Here is a 17,774-nt window from a genome sequence, read left to right on the forward strand (position 1 = left end):
TTTTTTTTTTCAGAAAAAAAAAAGCCAAAAAGGACAAATCCAAAAGCGCAGGCATATGTTTTTAAGTAAAAAAGGCCAACAGAAAGCCAAATTGAAAACTACAGAAAAATTGACTATATTGCAGTTGTTGACTTTAAAATATAAACATTTAGTAAATAACTGTGGAAACAGATTTCAAAATATTTTTAATTAACGAAGACTCTCTCTTTTTCTCTCTCTCTCTATATCTCTCTGTCTATCTATCTATCTATCTATCTCTCGCTCTCTCTCTCTGCGTTGAGCGTTCGTTCAGAAAAGGGGCAAATTTGGAAAAAAAAGGCAAACAGAAATTCTGATGGGCAAACTAGTTTTAAAATCAAGCCAACCTGGTAACCCTGATCTCTACCTTGAGTGTTCGTTTAATGTGTAATCCGCTATTCCAGAATAAAATCTTCTCAACCAATCAAATTTGCCGACAAGTGTGACACTCATAGATAGATAGATAGATAGTTACCAGCATATTAATATATATATATATACATATATTTATATATATTAATTTATTTATATATATTTATTTATTTATATATATTTATTTATTTATATATATATATATTTATATATATATATTTATTTATATATATATATTTATTTATATATATATATTTATATATATACATATATTTGTATATATATCTGTATATATATTTATATATATATTTATATATATATATATATATATATCTATATATATATTTATATATATATTTATATATATATTTATATATATAAATATATATATTTATATATATGGTTATATATATATTTATATATATAGTTATATATATATTTATATATATATATTTATATATATAGTTATATATATATTTATATATATATATATTTATATATATAGTTGTATATATATATATTTATATATATATATTTATATATTTATATATATATATATATATTTATACATATAAATATATATATATATATACATATTCATGTATATATATATTTATATATATTTATATATATTATATATATATTTATATATATATTTATTGATTTATATATATATATATATATATATAGATATTTATATATATATATATATATATATTTATATATATATTTATACAGATATATATATATATATCTATAGATATATATTTATAGATATATATTTATATATTTATATTTATATATATCTATATATATTTATATTTATATATATAGTTATATATATTATATATATAAATTTATATATAAATATTTATATATATAGTTATATATATATATTTTATATATGTATTTATATATATTATATATATTTATATATATATATATTTATATATATATTGATATATATATATATATATGTTTATATATATTTATACATATATATTTATATATATATATATATTTATATATATATTTATATATATATATATATTTATACATATATATTTATATATATATTGATATATATATATATTTATATATATATTTATATATATATGTATATATATGTATATATATATTTGTATATGTATTTATATTTATATATATTTATATATGTATATATATATATTTATATATATGTATATATTTATATATAGTCGTATATATATGTATATATATTTATATATATATGTATATATATATATATGTGTGTGTCAAACATATATATATATATGTAAATATATGTGTCTCCCACTACACAAATTTATATATATATAAATATATATATATATATATATATATATATATATATATATATATATGTTTTCACAAGGCAAAACAATAAATTTTAAGTAACAATATCTTGCTATTAATTTTTTATTGTCCTGTTTTCTGTGACAATTTTCATAGCGTGCTCGATTATGGAAACGGATAACCATTATTCATTTCTCATTGATAATTTTCATCCATTTTCCTTCATTTCACTTTCCACGATGATTAATCCCTGTTTCACCATTCACAGTTCTTTCTAACCCATACGTTTTTTTTCTCCTTAATAATTACACACACATATTTTCTCTTTTCATCTATATACTAGCACGCTGCACGGCTCTACCCCGTTGTAAAATATCGTCATTACAGTATTTCGATTAACACATATTCGGTATTTATTGTTATGTTTTATTGGACCCAATATAAAGTAATGAGTAAAAAATAATACATATCGTGCATGACACTACCAGAAATCGAAATTAAAACATTTAGCTTACGATTTATTTTTTTTCTTTTGACGTTAATGCCTGAGCTATGAAGACATATTAGCTGCAAGGCTAAATATTAAATCATGAACAAATAGCTATTACGTTACGCGTGCATTTCTGTCATGCGGTAGTATTGCCTTCACCTGCAAAATTCCATTTCTTACATTATCACAGTTTTACCACGATTTTCCCTGGCTAAATCTGAAAATAAAGTTGTTTTTTTTTTATATGAAAATTAAATATATAGGAATGGGAACACACAAGCACTAGTAAAATAAAAATGAAAATTATTAGAAATATAGTGTGCGGTTCTCCTTTTTCCTCCGAAAGATAAAGAGAAAACAATATGGCTGATGAGATCCTAACATTATTGACCATTAACTGGTCCCCCTTATGTTAGGCTTGATATCGACGGTAACAATGATTTCTGACCTTCTGTACAATTTTAAATAAATAGTAAGCTCTGATATTGATCATTTTTCTTTGAAATCGAACAGTTTTATGGAATTCTTTCCCAAAATCAGTGAACAAAACTATATATATATATATATATATATATATATATATATATATATATATATATATATATATACAGTAAGTTAGAAAATATATGTGGCGATTTAGCTACACTGAATATTCCGCGTTTCATCCAATCTGGGACTCTTCAGGCTATTGCGCAAATTTCTAGTATCCTTTCTAGTATCCACCGCACCCTCCCTATCAGCCAATGAGCATGCACCTATCGGACAAACACCTATTTGATCTCTGGTTGACCCTTTAGTTCGTGTGTGCTCTATTTAGTCTGAATATCTAGTTTCCTGATCTGTTTTAAACATAGGTTAGTGTTTTTTATGTTAGTTTATATATAAATATATAAATATATATATTTACATACATTTATGCACATATATATATATATACATATATATATATATATATATATACACATACATACATATATGTGTGATCGTTTATGTATAGTCATGTTTATTTAATTTATTAATTTGTTTATTTTCTATTGTTTTTGTTAGTTTTAAAACTATTTTGTATCACTATCCTAGAGTTTAATTTTATCTTGTGAACACAGTTGTTTGCTATTTCTCTTCTACAGTTTAATAGATGCTGGGGTTCTTTAAAGTACAGGATAGCAAATTTTTCATGAAAGAATAATCAACATGGGTCGTCTAGGTCCCTAGACGTGGTAGCTTGTCTTATTATTTTCCATTCGACTACCGGCGAATCTCCGCTTTCCTTGAGTTCCCAGTATTTATTTGCTAGCGTTGTTTTCATACGGTGGTTTTTATTGTCGTATGTACTTACTGCGTTAAAATCTAACAAAAACAATAGAAAATAAACAAATAAATAAATTAAATAAACATGAATATACATAAACGATCACACATATATGTGTGTACATATATATGTATATATATGTATATATGCGCATATATGTATGTGCATATATATATATATATATATATATATATTTATATATATAAAAAACACTAACCTAGATTTAAAACAGATCAAGAAACTAGATATCCAGGCTAAATAGAGCACACACAAAGGAACATGCCAACCAGAGGTCAAATAGGTCTTTGTCCGATAACTGCATGCTCATTGGCTGATAGGAAGGACGCGGTGGATACTAGAAAGCTCATTGGCTAACTAAAATCTCAATTGAAGATGCGTATATAAAAATGACAAACAACCAATAAATTAGCGCATAACCCTGACGAATCCTCGAGTGGATGAAACGCGGAATATTCAGTGTAGCTTACTCGCCATGTATATTTTATAACTTACTAACTATCTCTACCTATGTATTGAGCATTTTTGAAGTAAATACTTAAAGTTTGCGCATAAATTTATACTTTCGTATATTAATTTTATGTGAGTAAATTAAGTAGTTATAAATATATTGTCAAGTACGCATACAGTAACGCTACGGCCTCCCGCTAATATTATTAGCTATTTTAATCGCTTTAAAGTATCACACCTGACGGAATGGTTAATTGTAGGTATAGATCGTTTCATACACTCGAAAAAGTGCCAGCAAAAACCTAACAGCCAGCTATCGTTTTCACCAGAATGGGCTGTTGCCATTGCGCACAGAAATCACTTTTTCCATTGCTTCCAACGTCATAGATGTATGGAAACTAACGCCGCTTTCAGGACTGCCAGCAACCATTGTAAGAAAGTAATAAAGAACGCAAGAGAGTTGTGTGCTCAGTTCGCCAAGTACAAAGTAGCTGAGCAGCGGCTTGATTCCCACCAGTTTCCTAAATAGAAGTGTGTTCTATGCCAGCTATCATCAATGGACCCGAGGTAATCTGGTCAGCATCAGACAAAGCCAAACTAATTGCCAAGAACTTTGCATCTAATTCTACCCTTTGCGACCAAGGCCACCAACCCCCAATATTTCCTCCTGTATAAGAAAAAAAAACGCTATGTGATATACAAATATGTGTACGTGATGTTGCCAAGCTTATCAAAAACCTTGATTCCAGTAAAGAAACCGGCCGTGACGGTATTCCAATTATAATAAAAATAAAAAAAATCAACCAGAACTAATACTATTATTATTATTATTATTATTATTATTATTATTATTATTATTATTATTATTATTATTATTATTATATACAGCTAACAGTTGAAGTTGGGTTATATATAAAATAGTTAGCTCAGACTATGACTTAAGGTACTTTTGAGCTATCATATTATGGATCTCTTTTATGCAGTCTTCTAAGATATTATTCTAAGTATTTAACTGTTCTTTATCATGAAGACTATGTTCATGTTCTAACACTATTTTTTTTTGTTTCTATGTCTTAATAACACTATTATTGTTCATTTTTTCATAATGGCTTTAAATTTATCAAAATATTATCGGTATCAATTTTTTTACCTGAACTATATCCTAACGTAAGTCATTCTGTTAAAGTAAACTTACTCGTGTTTAAGTATAAGTATTTAACCATGTATAAGTATTACAAATATTTTTTTCTTTAACCTTAGGATTTTTGGAATGAAATTCGATCAACAGAGATGACCGGAATTGTGATCTGTTACAGAAAAATTACATACGATGATATTGATAACAATCGCTTAATAAAAAACGACTATGAAAATAGATCTCCAGGATTAATTTTTAAATCTGTAAAATTTAATGATTAACATCTTTTACATTTGGCAGCATAATATTTTATGTTATACAATCAATTAAAACAAAGTTTACTATTTTACACCCATTTCCCGACAATATATAGTAGTTTGTTGTACAATTTACGCAATGCCCCACCTCTTGACCTTCAATGGAAAGCATCCATATTATGAAATATAAGTCGTATTGTTATTAACATCTGGAAAACTAAAGTCGTTATTTATTACAGTTTTAAGTGTACCTCATTAAGAAGTACTTGGGATGTCTGCCAATACAAAGATGTTTTAAGAGTACGCCAATAAAATCATTTGTTAAGTATTCAATTCAAACGTTAACATTCGCAGAAATATTGCTATACTACATATATAAATATAATCGTGCAGAGGAAAATATTTCCTCGCATTTTTTTCAGTTGATTCTACACAAACACAAATACACACACAGGCGCGCGCGCACACGCACACACACACACACACACACATATATATATATATATATATATATATATATATATATATATATATATATATATATATATATATATATATATAGTAAGTTATAAAATGTATATGGCGATTAAGCTACACTGAATATTCCGCGTTTCATCCACGCGGAATATTCAGTGTGGCTTAATCGCCATATACATATTATTACTTACTAACTAGCTCTACCTACGTATTGAGCACTTTAGAAGTAAATACTTAAAGCTTACGCATAAATCTATGCCTTCGTATATTAATTTTATGTGAGTAAATTAAGTATTTATATATATATATATATATGTGTGTATATATACACACACACACACACACACATATATATATATATATATATATATATATATATATATATATATATATATATATATATATATATATATATATACCGGTGTTTATTGTGACACCTGCACTGATGATTCTCGAAAAAGATGAAACATTAGTGTCTGCAGGTATTTAATAAATATTATAGTAAATAATATTCACACAAACACACACACCCACACACACACACCCACATATATATATATATATATATATATATATATATATATATATAGAGAGAGAGAGAGAGAGAGAGAGAGAGGGAGATAGATACACTAACAGAGAGACTTTATGCATTATATTTAACTCTCCCACGATTTTATATACATCGAAATCGGTGAAATCCCCCATTTTTTAATCAAATCGATTAGTTGCATATAGCGAACATATCGCGGTGCATCGGGAGGGAGCTTAACATATGTCGCATATTTCGACTTATGTCGTAATAAAATTTCTCAAGCGCACTTGTGATGTTAGTCTGTGTGAGGTTTTAACTTTTGTCAATATCGCCTGCTCCATCTTCATCGAATTATTTCGATTATCGGTTATTGATAGTTTGACGAATACCTTTTGAGACACACATATCTAAAACCACTTATAGCTAAATGAAGTACAATCATATGAAATTTCATGAAAATTGGTCCAGCCGTTTTTGAGTTTGTTGGAAACGAACTCAGACACACAAAGACAAAGTTCCTTTCTTCTATCATAGTATCTCTGTATCTAGCTACTATTATATATAAGAAACTTCGTGTTTCTTTCTTCGTTCGTTTCCTATATACTCGAAAACGAATCGGTCGAGTTTTATAAAATTTCACACGAAGGTCATCTATGTGTCTGGCTGTGTTAGATAGGTTTTTTTATCAGAATGTCTTCGATAAATATCGATAATCGAAAAAATTCGATGAAAAAGGAAAACACGATTTTGAGTAAAAGTGAACACATTATACAGCCTAAAATAATAGGTGCATTTGGGAAGTGTCATTACCACACCATACGAAAGAGACGGCATGTAAAATTAACGGCATCTTCTTTTATATGACAGGGGTGGCAGGATCGCGTTTGAAATGAATGTTTCTGTTTAAAACAACTTTTCACAATGATACTTGACTTTTTCATTTTATTATTTACACCAATAATGATAGTCATATAAAAGTCAACAGTATGTAGTTTGATATTGCAAGCCTGGGTTCGAAATAAATATTTCTGTTTAGAGAACATTGCAGTTCATATTGCACCGCGAAAAATCTACTGTTTATCTCATGAAATCATGTTTATATAATGACTTTAATTGATATTTTACATGCAGAAGTAAAATATTTTGGTTACAGTACTGTCCTAACGGAAGCATTCATTTCGAAAGCGCTCCTGTGTTTTTTTCCAATAATTTACCGGTGAGTTCATACGCTGATTGATTCTGTTCGTGCAGTGATGAAAGTATTCAGATGCACTTGTGAAGTATAAGGCATTAAGTTAAAATCGGAATTTTCTTTCTTACTCGTTTCTTTTTTTCGTTTGAGCAATCGATATTTATACGTGGCATTCCGATAAAACCGTATCCAAAAGCGCAACCTAAACATATCGAATACATTTTTGTTATCTTTTTTTCAAAAATCAGCCAAGCGGTTTCGGATTCTCAGGCAACGAACTAACACATACACAAACACACCCACATCCACAAACAAACACATATATAGTTTGATCATCTTTATAAAATCCAAAATGTATTCTCATCTAGAAATTGCCGGGAAAAGTAACGAACGTGACCTTAAGTAATACACTTCAGGTATTAGGCAGTTGTAGAACCATAACGTCCTATCTGAAATTTAAAGCTTCCGTACATAATTTTCTGAGTCAGGCAATGGAATTTTTTCAAATCTCTTCTATAAGCTGGGGGCTATCGCGGCCCGGCCTCTGTTTACAAACGTTTATGATGAAATAAAACCATGTATGAAAATTTATCCGGATGGAGGAGATATATAATATCAGAAATTTTTGCGTAACGGTTTATGTATCGAATATCTACGTGTTCCCACCACTAAAGTACATATTTATTCTTTAAATATGTATATTCAATTTTTCCTATGTGTGTTATTAAAAAGACGATTAAACAAATGTAAAAATTGTTTGTTTGAGGAAGTATCAAACTAAAACCGTGTAGTGTGCGTTTTCGATTCTACGTACCGATTTGTGAAAATTAAATTATATGTTATAAAAGAATATATTTTCTTTTTCATATTAATAAATCTAACTGAAAAACTTTGTTATTTCTCGCGGTTATTGTCTTTCCGCCATGCCTCTCTATCTGTACCATTTCTTTTTCCTTTTCCCTTTTTCTCTCTTTATGGCTTACTGTATACAAATGGCTACGTATATATTTCTTCCCCCCCTCTCTCTCTCTCTCTCTCTCTCTCTCTCTCTCTCTCGTGTTTAATATATAATATACTAGCGAGAGTGTCCGGTGTAGACAAGGTCATATAAAAACCAAACGTTTTACAACATTTGCTATATGCATTTGTTTTAATTTAAGTATTTTACTGTGCAATAATGTATATTTGTTTGAAAAAAAATCGTCTAATATCGGCCCACTGCTACCAATTCAGAATAGGGGCATGTGAGTGAAAAATAGTTTTAAGCGGTTACGATTTAAGAAAAGTATTTCTGATTTACGTAAGTAATATCCAATTTGATTGTTAGTTAGACTTAAAAATAATCTTCAGCTTAATTAACCGCTGATAAAAAAAAAATCGAAATAAGAAAATGAACTATTTTAAAATTTAATTATGTGTGCTGAGCAATAATTTATATAAGTTTTATATAAGTCAAATTAAAAAAAAACATCCTTAATGACAGATTTGCTTATAAAAAAGTCCATTATGTCGGCCCACTGATACGACAACGGAATAGGGTCTTGTAAATGAAAAAAAAATGTTTTATGTGGTTACGAGTTAAGAAAATATATTTATAATTTACATACGTAATATTTATAGCTTTAATAGTAATCGGATGTTTACACCAACATTCAGGAAAATCAACAGCCGACAAAAATTCACGTTATTTATGTGTTTTTAACCAATAAAAAATACAAAGTAATATATATATATATATATATATATATATATATATATATATATATATATATATAATATTTAATTATGTTTAAATGCAAAAGCTTACTGAAATAATCGTTTTCAAAAAAATATCTAAAAAATTAAAAAAACGAAACGTCCACCGTAAGATGGGCGTAACGCGAACGCTGAAAGAAATATTTCTAAGCCAACGTCATACCCCCTTGTGTCACGGCGACAGTCATACCATGACGTTGCAGATTTTTATAGTTAACGTATCCGGGTGTGGAAGCGGTTCGCGCATGCGTAGATGCTGAAATCGTTTAGAAAGAGACGGCTTTATGTGACCCTTCCATCAGATTTTGAGGTCATTTATGTAGGAAAAATGGATATGTTGTTTGGAATGTCATATATTCTGCGTCTGAATCCTGTAAGGTTGTACCAGAAATGTTCTTATCCGATTTGGATTTCAAAAGTTTTAGCAAGGCATACAGACATACATACATCCATGCTAACAGTTATTTGCCCTTTTCGATCCACACATGCACACATACACACGCATGTGTGTGTATGTGTGTGTGTGTGTGTGTATAAAGATACATATATTCTTACTTTATCTGCAATTCGCACTGAATGTGAATTTAATGAGACCATTTTATTTTAGTAGGGCGAGGCATGGTTTTCTTTGCGTTGGATGTTCTTTTTAAAGATGAATGATGCCAATGACATATTGCGTACAGCTGAGATGTTGCCAGCACAGTGATTATCGTTTGTTTAATGGTTTCAGTCAGTGGCTTATTTGTTGCTGTTTCCAAAAACATTTTCTCACATTCTAAAAACAGGAGCATATTCGATTTTTTTTGCAAACTCGTAGAAACACTTGATATTGCTTTGGATTTAATTACAAATACTATGACTTTATTTTTATATACGCATAACACCATATTACTTTCTTTTTATAGTTCACTCAGGTTTAGCCAACTTATATAGTCGCTGAGACATAAACTTTTGTAACCCTATAAATTAGTGTCTCGCGCATACGGTTTTAATATAAACATAAGTTGTACGTATTCGAAGCTTTCAGTAGGGTGAGCTCCCTGTATAGAACCTTTTAAGTGGCACATAAATATTTGGCATATTTATGAGTATGTTGAGATTCGAGATGACTTGCATTGCCTGCCATTAACGAATGTTATATATATGATTTGCTTTTCCATCCAAATAGGATATATCTCAAGATTTAAAAGCGTCTGTGCCCTAGTTATATCTCTTTTACTGGATCACTTAGATATTTCCAACGACTTCTATTGTACACCAAGAATGTATTTACAAAGAAATACACTTTTAGATTTTATGTAGATTTTCTAGAGTAATCTTTTACAGGTGTATAGGTCGGTGTGTGGGTGAGTTTAATACAGACTCTGAAACAACCAGTGGAATCTTTGTAAATTCCACACTAATGCACTTTATGCGTCTGGGTGTTCTTAGATAGTCTTCTTTTTTTATCGGAAAGCCTCTGATAACTATCAACAATTGAGAACCGAAAAAGACCGATCAAACGTGGAAGAATCAGATTTTTCTTCAAGGTAACGTCTTAATACAGGCCAACATTACAATTGTATTTGATAAGTTCTAGAAAAAGGAGCTCGGCGTCAATTGTTAAGTAAGCGAGGGGCCCGTTAGAAAGCAATATCTCTATGTAAAACACAATTTTACGGTGATACCTCACTTTTAAATTTTAAACATTAATTCAAACCATTATATAAATGTGATTTTATAAAACCAAAAATAGGTTCTTTATATTACACACTACAACACTATTATACTACAACATATTGTGGAGAGTGTCGCTGCAGGAAGGTATGTAACAGGTTATCCTGTACAACGCCGTGAATCCCTGAATATAGCAGACAACCAATCTACATTACTGAAAAAAATAGAAGTATTGGAAGTGGTGAACATTAGTAGATCCTCCTCTTATTCCATGCAATGGTGGATCTTACTGCTTATATATATATATATATATATATATATATATATATATATATATATATATATATATATATTTCCTAAAACTTCTGGCATTGGTGGAGGGGGAGACAAAGACTTGTTGCTATGCTTTCAGATAATCTGAAATAACAGCAAGGGGAGACTTGATTCCAAAATTTGTCATATCTTGTAACTCTCCTTTTTTGAAATAGGGTAGGATTATGAATATCACCAGTATCAAATATCCCTTATACTCTATGAAATTTAATTTATGTATGAAAACCAAAAAGGGGATGTATAACATATGAGAAATATTTGGAATCAAATCTCCACTTGCTTTTATTTCAGATCATAGCAGCAAGATTTGTCCCTCTTCCATTAGGGTCAGAGGTTTGGGGCAAATATCAAATATTTTTAAATTCATATGCAAAACTAAAACACAAATGACTATTATTGGAGTATTGGTAAAATGCAGTATATTTCCACTCACGAAAAATTTTATAAAATTACCACTATTATTTGTTTTCGAAGGTGCTGAAAACGAATAACAGTAAAAATCACAGAAATTAAGAAATTATCACATAAAGAAATTATAAATTGAAGGATCAATTTTATTTATTAATTTAACCTAAAATTAATATCCACTTAATAACAAAGGTTGCCATTACGAAAACCGGTGATGAAGACATGCAAAATATGTTACTCCCGAGCCTCTAATGCTGTCAATGGGTAGAAGTTGCAATCCTTGCCCAGTATTCGAAGGCTCTTAAGGAAGTGGTCTAATGTTTCGCCTGATCCTTGTCGGTGAGTCACAAGTAGGTGTCTAGAAAATGTCTAATTTTGGGTTTTATGTATATAGCGTTCAGTACATGTGTTGCTTCTTCATAGGTAAGGCAATACGAGAAAATTTCAGTGACTGTGTGAGACAGGTAGTTTGTTAGGAGCGCACATGAAATTTGTAAATGTCTCCCACCAATGTTTCCAGCACTTGTCGGCTGAATCGCTTTTTAAAGCTGTTGTAAATCGCGCTAGTCGCATAAGTTGTTCCATTCTTAATTGAATAAATTCTAATGAAAACAGAACTAGAGACTCTGTCTAGTAATATTTTATTCACTTAATAATCTTAATACTAGTCTACTTGACAAACTGACATGTACATGCTGCATCTTTTATGCCTAAGAATCTTTTGTGGTGGTTGCTTGTGTGGGACTATACACGTCGATTCAGACTGTTTAGAAATGATCTATAAAACACAGAAAAAATCATAACAATAGAAACAAAAAGTTTATTAGCAGAACAAAAACGTGGGAAGTGAGGTTATTAAATAGACGATTGGGGGCGTCAAGGTCGTTTAAATTCACGATACAGTAAAACGCCTCACGATCATGGTACGTTTTTGAATAGTCATAGGAGTGGTCGATAAAGTGAGTCATTTTTTACTTAGCTGTCACTCTGAGACAAAGACGGATTTTTAACGATTTTTTGATACCCGAGTCATTAAAATTAGAAGATAGTTTATTTCAGTCGTTATATGACGACAGTTGGTTGCTCGAAGAAGATCCGGAGTGCGCTTTCATAAGACACGTAACACGTGGAGGTTGACGTTTGAAGGGTTTTTACACACAAAGTTTACAACTGATAACAACAGCATGTGTAGGGATCTTTTGGTTTTCTTGTTTTGTGATTTTTTTTTACTTGTAAGCCTCGACGTGCAGACTTGGCAATCTTCAATCAAAGAGACGACAACACAGCCAGGTAAAGAACTATAAGAGAAGATGAAAAAGAAAAACTGTGCCAAACATGAGTCAGGGATGCAGTCGTTGAGTCATGGGGAAACCTTAGTTTATTAATATACGCAACGAATACTTCAAAGAAAAATTCAGTAAATTTTCCTTATCTGGTTTAAATTTTATTGAATTATGAGAAGACTTTGGAAATTCAACTTGCAATTATCACTGGACTAAGAGGCAAAATCGAATAAAAGACATCTACTCTGATTAAATTATAAGTTGAAGATTGATTTAAGATTCTAACCATGTCGCGTTTTATGTACACTGTGTTCAGGTCATTGGGCACCACAAAATTATGAGCCAAAGTAAAATGTATAATCTCACCCCGACAAAACAATTTGCTATCTGGACTTCGCTTCGGCACTTTTCAATTACAAACCAGACGATTTCGTACTAAACTTCGTACAAAAACTTCAGATAATGATTAATAGGTAACTCAGTAAATGAAAATTATCAAGTAACAAAATGCTAACTAATATACACACACTACGTTTCTATGCATTGGTAAGGGTATATAGAAAAATAATTTCTGAAAGTGATATTCTTCTGAGAGTTGAAGGTTCACTTCTTTTTGTGGCAGAGTGAAGAATGCAACTGCGAATTATTTATTACCTCTATCAACCCATGGTTGACAGAACGAGAGCATGCTTCTCCCCGGGAATAAATGAAGGCGTCCCTTCGAAATTCCATCAAAATTCCCGAGGGTGGCACAAACATTCCCGAGTTCGACAGGAAAGACCTGAAAACCTAGGAGGTTACAAATGACACTTTAGATGAAAACAGTAGTTCGAAGTATCTAAATAATACGAATACACACAGAACTTACAAAACCACAAAAAAGAAAGCAAAATATTGAATAAAAATAAACACATTATCTTGATTTATTCAAAAGCTGGGCTTAGACAAAAAAAATGATCAATTTTATATGCCTTATATTTCAGACTATGATTAAACTTATTAATCAGAAAGGAATCGATTTTATCACCAACTGTGCTTATTGATCAGTAATCGGTCGGGTAACTGATTAATCAGTCGATTTATGACTTATCTCTTTCCTATTAAATTAAAATAATTTTATCAATGTCAAGTGACTCATCATATAGAAATGACACATTAACGCAGTAACGGTAAATGCTATATGTGTTAAGTGGAGGGTTGATATTGTAGCTTTCTGCATTTGTGTCTTACTAAATGAAATTAAAGAAAATTACAATTACAAAGAACAATATTTTATTTTCAAATGAATAAAATTAGTAAATATGAAAAATAAATTAAGAATCTAAGACTAAACGCAAATTTCAATTCTAAAGTGAATAATATAAGCTGAAATTATTATTCCCTTTAACCATGCTTCGCCTGTGTTTTTTCTTCTATGCATTTTTATCTAAATTAATTCGTACACATTATCTGGTGTTTGCATTCTCTACGTTCACAATTTCATCAATATTTTAAGTTGAATACTCTTAAGTGTAATCCAGAGGCATTACAGTTTCTCCATTCTGAGGACACAGATTGTTGCTTGTAGGGTTATACACAATACAACCTGTACTAAATCAAGTATCATGGTGCAGTTGAGGTTTAAACAGAAACCTTCATTTTGAACGCGCTCCTATCATAGCAAAGATAATGTTGGTTTTATATTTCGGGCCTTTCAGTTTGTGTGGTAATAAAACTTCACAAATATATTTGTTATATTAGGCTCGATAACTTTGGTCAAAATCGGCTGTTTATTCTTTAATCGAGTTGCTTATCGATTATCCATTATCGATTTTCGATGGTTATTGTATCCAGTAAGAAAGGTGGTGCGATTAGATAATTTGAAGTCAATTTACCCAGCGGGGGTATCATTTTCTGTCTTTTTTCCAACATTGAAATGGATTACCAGCACTTTCGAGTAGTAGTAAAGTTGTTTTGAGCGAGTAATGAATAGAGATTCAAACTTTTGTGAGTTAAGGTTGTGTTTCTTGTATTTTTATTCTAGTTGCATATTCATCCTCCAGTTTAAACTCGGCCTCTACTTGCTCTAAGTTTGGATCTATTACCGTAGGCTTTTTAAAGCTAATTCATCAAACAAGCTTGTAAGAAATACAGTTATACTTTCGCTTTGATCTTCTTGACCCTCAGCAGAGCTTGAAGGAACATACCCATATTCTGCCTCATTATCATCATTAGAACTTAGAAAATGTAGTATCTAATTTTTCATGGTATTTTCCATACTATGTTTTTACGATTGAATTTTGAATTTTGGATCAAGGAAAGTAGACACATACCATAATTGACTAAATAAGTAGGATAAAACCATGTTTTGATTCACATATAACTTCAATGTTTGTAAGAAAGATTCCACTAAAGTTAGAATTGTCATAATTAGATTGGACAGCTTTTGATAGAAATTACATCTGAACTAAAATTATAGGTATTACCACATATTTATATAGCACTTTTATTTTCTGCCTTCGTGATGTCTAAAGATGGACTCAGTAACTGAATATTTTTTTGAAAAAGTTCTCATTGCTAAGTTCTAAAGTAGAAATTATATTTTCAACAACATGCATTAAAAGAGTGTCCATCGTACTAAATTTCCTTCCAGCATAGATGTTGAATTCCACCGAGTGGTCTCATTTTGAACTAGTTTGTTTATCCAAATAAAGTTACCGATGTATTTTACTTTATTTGCTAATTGCTAAATAAGCACAATAAAAGTGAGGGGCTGCATTTTTGTTAGAGTAAATGATTGTCTCATCATAGTGCGGAGACAATACTAAGTCACTTACTGAGATACGCAATGTATGTATAAATCGGGATAGTGAGTCCTAATCACATTAACAATCATTAGCAATTATATCTGACCTTGAATGAAACAAGACTATGAAAACTTCATTAGATATTTTATGCTCATCCAGAACATTCTGCTATCCCTTACTTATTCATCCACCATATGAACACATATGAATTGAAAAACTCTAATCAGAGCACTACACTCTCCAAATTTATTTAAAGGCAAATGCCTTGTAAAACTCAAGGAAACATTATTTGTAATAGTTTTTGTAGTCAAGAAAATGTTGGTTATTTTCGCAAGAGACGATTAGATTTCTTGTGCTTACATTTTAAGATATATCTGGATGTAATCCTCAAAATACTTTTGTGACGAAATATTCAAATTTGGACAAAATTTTGCAATAAGCATATTAGATCCAACAACAGAAGTAAACGAATCTGGTTGAATATCAAAAACAATCATGGTGCCTGTCCGATAATGGATTTCTTCTGACTTGTGATCATTAATATCCCCCATTTTCTCCTTGAACAATATTAATTCTAGTAGTTTGATATTTTGCTGTTGTTCGTAGTTGTCACATCCTTCATCTGGATGGTATATATATATATATATATATATATATATATATATATATATATATATATATTAATTGAAATTCTTTATTGAGATGAGTATTATTTATTAATTTATTTATTACAGACTATTATCCTCATCTTCCTTTGTTGTTGTTTCACGACGTTTCGACCAACTATTCCGCTGGCCTTCGTCTGGTGGTAACCGCGACGAGATAGGAACTCCGAATCTCCCAATTGCATTATCATCAATTACTGCTATCCATAGCTGTTGTCGTCTCTCCACGATTAGGCCAAGTAAGCTTTAGTTCGGCTTTGGGTAGGATTGAACCGCTATCTTCATATAGCCATATGTTCCTGGAGTGTCTGTTGCTAAAATTTCATGGGATATTCTTTTTCTTGTCTGCAACTTTACTCCTTCTGAATAAAATTTTCTAAGATGGTTTAACTCTCTATTCCCTAACAAAGTTTTGTCTGATTTGCTACCCCGAGATCTAGTATGTTGACATAATCTACCGATAAATGTAAAATTATTTTTATATTGGCCATAAAATGCTTCGAGCAACATCTGGATGGCATAATGGTTGATGGTTGTTATCAATATTTTATTAGTTTTTACGTATATAAATTACATATGTCTGATATTAAAGCAGTAATATATCCCACTTAAACATGCATTAACCAAACCAGAATAATAAGACTATATATGTAATGTCAGTTCAAAAATGGGAAACAAGAGTAGGACTTTCGACGAATGCTTTATTTTCGGTACGGACGTGATCGCAATCCACTGTACAAGTCCACAACGTGAAAAACTGAAAGATAGAATAGTAATGTTATTCAACATTGGTTTTAAGTACAAGATAATGATATTAATTCAATAAGGAGCGACATTAGAAAAAGCTTTTATATGCTTATTTTGAGTTGTTTCAAAAGTCTATGTTTCGATAGTACGGCATTAGATCTCTCCTAGGAAACAACAGAAAATATGAACCGAGAACAACAAGGATTATTGAAAAAGTATCTTAGTATACAGTTGCTTATAAAAGGAAATACATAATATTAATTATTAGAGTAAAAAGTTTGAGCCAGCAAGTACTGGAGATGGAGCAAAATTGTTTTCAGCTACAATAGAATTGAATTTATGACAAAACGCTTTGCTTATGAATTAGTATTAGAAAACGTGCTAATTAGTCGGTGTATCGCTATTCAGCAAATTTGCTTATCTGTGCATCCATGTTTCAAACGCTAAAGCTCGTTCGACTTATATCTCCTACCTTTGACATAATATATAATTACAAAACATACGAAAATATGCTAAGGTATATAATTTAGTAATAAATTGATAACAAAAGCAAACAACTAAAAGAATGTTAATA

This window comes from Euprymna scolopes, chromosome 4 (genome assembly GCF_053919585.1).
Source record: "Euprymna scolopes isolate OS-2025 chromosome 4, ASM5391958v1, whole genome shotgun sequence".
Lineage (NCBI taxonomy): Eukaryota > Metazoa > Mollusca > Cephalopoda > Sepiida > Sepiolidae > Euprymna > Euprymna scolopes.